We start from the raw sequence: 6034 nt of genomic DNA on the forward strand, positions 1-6034 counted from the left end.
AAAAAACAAAACAAAACAAAACAAAACAAGACACAAACATCACATCAGGATGGGACCATCTTCCCATTAGAGCTATTAGAGCTCCTATATTACAGCTCTAAAGCATTTTTGTTCAATACCCAAACCAAAATCTTTCTTTCTCTTAAAATTCCTCCTCAATTTCACACAGAGTACCACGACCTTCCATGAGCTCCATTTTTCCAGAGCTCTGATTCAATGTCTGATTCCTTAACGCTAGAGAACAACCCCTTGGTCTCGCCGACAAGCTCTCGATCGGTGACCGAGACCGTGAATGGGTCGCACAAGTTCGTAATTCAGGGCTATTCGTTGGCGAAAGGTATGGGAATTGGGAAACACATCGTGAGCGATAATTTCACAGTTGGAGGGTACCAATATTTCTACCCAGATGGGAAGAATCCGGAGGACAATTCGACTTACGTGTCGGTTTTCATTGCGCTGGCGAGCGAGGGCACGGATGTTAGGGCTTTGTTTGAATTGACTTTGCTTGATCAGAGTGGGAAAGGGAAGCACAAGGTTCATAGCCATTTCGATCGCTCGTTGGAGAGTGGACCGTATACATTGAAGTATCGAGGCAGCATGTGGTATGTTTTTCCATGAAGACATGGTGTATCCAAAGCTAAATTCAACATGGGTTTTGCTTAATTCAGGGTTTATTTTTATTTTATTTATTGTGTATACTAGTTAATTCCATATGGTTTTTGCTCAGTGTTATCAGAAAACATTAATTTACATTTTGGAACTAATATGAACCACTCCAATGGTTAAACTCAAATTTAAGCATAAATTTGAGTAAAATGTTCACTAATGGCAGAGTGGATTTGAGAGCCACCAAATATTGAAAATTTTGAGTAAACATTCGAGCCTCCCTTGATTTGGGTAAAAATTCGAGTAAAACTCAATTTGGTATAAGTTTGGATCAAGGAGTGAAGGGTGCTTTGCATGATTTTTACTAAAATTTAAATTTGATATAGGTTTGAGTCAAGGATTGGAGATGGCCATAATGACTGACTTACGAAAAGTGCATTGAAATGTGTGAATATAGATATGTGAAAATGTTTTGGATAGTGTAAAAACGTTCCGATGATTTTAACTTTTTAGCATTTTGCTTTATTAATAGCCTAGTGAGCTTCTTGTTAGCATGACCTGTGAAACTGAATGCAAATAATCACTTCATAAGACACTTACAATGCAGAAAATAATCCAATAAATGATCCATTAACAAATATATATAAAGAAACAATTTTGATAGAATATACATTGAATTTAAGAAGGGTGTTTTTCTGTCCGTGAGGATCCCACCAGAGCACTTTGTACTTCTACTAGGCCATGAACTAGATCAGAATCATTTTCAAGGAGTCCATAAGAAGTTTGTGTGTGTGTGTGCGTGCGCGCGCGCGCACACACACAGAACACACACACAGAATATCAGATATGTCTAGTTGTCAGATGTTTTCAGTATCAGTAATGCTATACTTAATTTTTTGTAATTATATTTTGTTTATGGTCCGATTTTACAAATTGACACGCCTACAATAAGTTGAATATTAATGTGGTTCATGTGGAATCAGCCTGCTATGTTACATGGCCTTTTTAGTTTTGCTGTAGTGCTCATGTCAACATGACCCCACATGGGTACAGATATGGGAATGGATCCGATCCTTATATTTTGAAATGAATATTTCTTAGTTTTTCTTTCTTCTTCTTGTTTTTTTCTTCCTTTTTGAGGGAAAGAAATGGAGTAAAATTATTATTGAAATATTAAAATTATAGTAAAAATCATTGAATTCTATATTTTACATTGCCAATATATTCAAATTATAATAAATCATTGTATATAATATAATATTAGCGGGAATGAATTTTATTTTTACATATATAAAATTATATATATTTTCCAATTAAACGACGTATCCTCGTATCCATATCTAATTTTTAGATCATTTTTTGAAGTCCTTGTATCATTGAATTTTGGGGTTTGATTTGTCTGAACCTTAGAAATGCATCCGCACCCAGCAACCTTACCCCAGTCTATGTAACATAGGGAATTTATTGTGTTAATGGCCTTGTTTGGAAAGATGGTTTTTGGTTAAAATAGCCAAAAACAAAATATGCTAAAATAACCAATAAGACGAAAGGGTTGTTCGGGAATATGCTATTGTAGTAATTTTTTATTTTTTACGAAAAGATGTGCAGAAAAGTAGAGAGGTGATATGATCCAAATAAGAGATGACGTGATCTAAATAAGATAAAAAAAAAATAAGTATGCTAAAGTAGTAGGTTGCCAAACAATCCTAAAAGATTACATCTAACTCATAATCATTTTACTTTTTTTTTCACAGCCATCAAATCAACTACAAAAAAACCAACTATCATCCCAAACACTGACTTTTTTAGCTAGGCTGTAATAGAACCTGCTGTCAAATAATCAAATACTGTTTTGTTGTTTAATCTAAAAACTATACGATGGATGTTTGTGACATGAATTTTGAAATGTGTTAAAAATTCAAAAGGTGAGAGTTGAGAGAAAGTTATAGGCTAGGGAGTTGTGAGGAGCAACAAACATTCAACACCCCAACACACAGTACGATGACAAGTTATGTGTAAAGGGTTTCAAATTCAGTGATTGTGCTTTGTGTATTAAGGGCGTGTTTGATTGGGGGGATTGGAGGGGGGACTATTCACTATTTGGATTACAATCTAAATAGTGTTCCTTATCCGCCGTTTGATTTTTTTTTAGTCCGGCGGACTCCATGTCCCCCATATGGGGGACTATTGTGTCTTGGGGGGGTGGAATAGAATGTGGGGGACTATTCACTGTTGGGATTAGATGTGAAAATGACCATTTTGACCCTCTACTATTTAATTATGTATTATATTTAATAAAATTCAATAAAATTTAAATGTCTCAATTTAAAAATAAAATAATTTTATTTAACTTTTTATTGATGTTTTATTTATTTAAATTTTTAAAATAATTTTTTATAGATATTTTATTGATGTTTTATTTTAAAATTTTGTTTATAATTTATTTAATTTCATTATTTAAATTTTAATATGTGTTTTATTTAAAATTTTAATTAAAAAAATAATATAAATTTTTTATACAGGTTATACAGTATTTTATTAAATCAAATTTAGTGGTTATTTATTTATTTAATTGTGTAAAAAAATAAATTTATTTAATTGTGTAAATAAACAAACACAGTAAAGTTTTGCATGTAAAAAAAATAATGATTTGTTATACAGTAATGATTTAAAACAAATTTTATTGATATTTTACTTATTTATTTATTTATTTATTTTAAAAAAAACGAATTTATTTAATTAAAAATAATTAAAATATTAAAGATATGTTTAATAGTCTTTTGTTCATTTATCCTATCCAGTCCGTCCAACCAAACGTTGGATTCACTGAAAATAGTCCTATCCAGACATCTAATCCCATGAAAAAACAAACACAGGATACATATCCAATCCGACCAAATAGTCCGGGGGATTCACAATCCCAGGACTCAAGTCCGATGGATTCTAATCCCCCATTTTCCAGTCCGTCCAATCAAACACACCCTAAGGGTTTTTAAATTGCCAAAACTTTAAAAATAAAACAATTTTTTTGCTTAAATTCTCCTTTGTTAATTTTTTTTTTATTCTTCATTAATTGGAGGGTTCACTTGTTTAAAGTGCATAATTAATGATCTGGAATCCAGTTTGAAAATCGGAACCTGCTATGAAATAGTCACAACACTGTTTAGTCTAAAAACTAAACAATGGATGTTTGTAACATGAGTTTTGAAATGTGTTAAACATTTCACGTTTTGAAATTTGAGTCTAGAAATTTTTGGGATGCCTAGTGGGACTTGTTTGTCCACTCCTATCTTTTGAAGCACGAATTTTCACTTTAAGTCATTGACGTGTTTTCTTGATATAGGAATGTTGAAGTGATTGTCAAAGAGGTCAACACTTGGGACAGAGAAAGCAAGATCATGGAAAGATGCGCTTCTTTTTCCTATGCCTATTACCCAAGGGTCTCTAGAGTGAATGCTCTCAGCTGTCCCAAGGGTAGCTTGTGCTATGAAGAGTACTCTTTTCCGAAGGGCTAAATGTCTCGAGTCCTCTGAGGACTATGTGAATGCTTAGCTCGAACCTAGAATTTCTTGGTTCAAGCAAAGGAGGCAGACCAGACTGCAACTATGGCCCTTGTAGTAACTTCTATGGGTATAGCACAAAATGTTGTGGCCCAGCTACTCAGAATGGCTGAAAATTTCATTAAGATTGCGGAGTCTGCTCAAATGAATGCTTCTGCTGAATATTGGGCCATAATTAAAGCCATCGGAAGAAGGGTGATGACCCAAACCCCTAACCATGCTAAGCTAATGCCAGCCTTTGAACCAAAAGTTATGGTAAAAGCACAAAATTTGGCTTTTTGGAATTTCCTTACCCATTTGATCATTTTTGAGGAGTCAACAATGACTCCTAAAAAGGAAGAACATTCGTTGGCTCAACGAAGTTTAATTCAACAACGTCGAGCTCCTATAGTTTTGGGACGTTTTAGAACCCTCTCTGTTATCAAAAATACACGAGGAATATGAATTTGCAATACGCACTAATGCAAATTCTTCCTTCCATGCCAATAGGGGCTTGACTTGATGCTTGATGCATTGCCAAATGTTCCCAGCTCAACAAGACACAAGGCAAAGGAAGAATAAAGCCAAGGGAGCTAGAGCAAAAGTTTGTGGTTGCAAATGTTATAGAAGCTATTGAAAAGGTTCTTGGAAGGGATGAACACCAAAGTCAATTGATTTCCTATCTTCACATTAAGGGGATTTGGGGAACTAGGCTTTGTTGGAAAGTCAAATTTGAACCTCTTTAAAGGTTAGGTAAAGTTATCAATGAGAGATGTTCTTGCCCACAATCGGAGGGCAATGTGCAAATTTGATCCAATCGCCATCTATGTCAGCACCAATAGATGGATCAACAAAACAAACAATGAGTAAAAAGGGTACACTCAGATCCTTTATACTCCTTCCGTCCTAAAATATTAGTCCCTTATTCCATTTTTCATCGTCCCAAAATATTAGTTCCTTTTCAAAAATCAAGGACTAAAATAATGTAAATTTTCTATTTTGCCTTTTTTTTAAATTCATTAACAACACAAAAAGTGCAATTATGACAATTGATATTCCCAAAAAAAGTACTATCAAAGGGTAATTTTAAAAAATTAATATTTTTAAAGTGCAATTATTGTACTACCAAAAAAAGTTAGATTCCCCAAAAGGGACTATTAGTTTGGGACAGAGGGAGTAGTTTGCAAGAAAAGGACCAGTGACAATATCTATGGCCCGTGCCAAGGCTCAGGACATAGCATCACAGTTAGATGCTTGAAGTATAAGTAAAGTTGTAAGGATAGATCATTTTTTGCATGAAAAGGATGCTTTTGTCTCATCCAATTCATCTGCTTTAACCAACATTGAAAATGATGATTTGAAAGGCATCACCAAAGTCATTGTAGTAATGACGTTGAAGGTGGAGATGGCCGAAACTTGCAATCCCAACATAGCCAACGTATCTTAAAGAAAAGGAGGCGGCCTTACGAGAAATGGCTACTATGTTGGAGAAAATGCAAAAGTTGCAAACCAAGATGATGATAGGCACGAGAAGTGTACTTAAACAACAAAGGACACCTATGAAGCATGGACACTTCTAAGAAGATAACGTATCCGTGTCGTATTCGTGTCGGACACTGACACTCTTTGGACACTTTTCCGATACGTGTCCGACACTCTTAAAAACGTGTCCTATTTTTTTTTTTAAAGACTCAGATACTCTTTAGACACTTAGAGGACACACGTGTCTATTGCTTAAATACACGTGTCTATCGATTAGACACATGTGAAACTAATTATAAGTTTGAACAAAACAACTCAAGATACAATAATAAAACAAAAATCATATAAATTTATAGAAATTAGTGTCATATTGTTTTTTTTATTATCTTTGAATGATATATTCACAT

The 6034-nt window shown here is 33.9% G+C and overlaps 1 pseudogene; it reads left to right on the forward strand.

Moving 5' to 3' along the window:
* The first annotated feature begins 216 nt into the window (after nt 1-216).
* On the forward strand, nt 217-4121 carry LOC145791458 (BTB/POZ and MATH domain-containing protein 5 pseudogene; annotated as a pseudogene).
* The last annotated feature ends 1913 nt before the right edge of the window (nt 4122-6034 follow it).

This window comes from Camellia sinensis, chromosome 5, assembly GCF_055761805.1.
Source record: "Camellia sinensis isolate YWXY chromosome 5, ASM5576180v1, whole genome shotgun sequence".
NCBI lineage: Eukaryota > Viridiplantae > Streptophyta > Magnoliopsida > Ericales > Theaceae > Camellia > Camellia sinensis.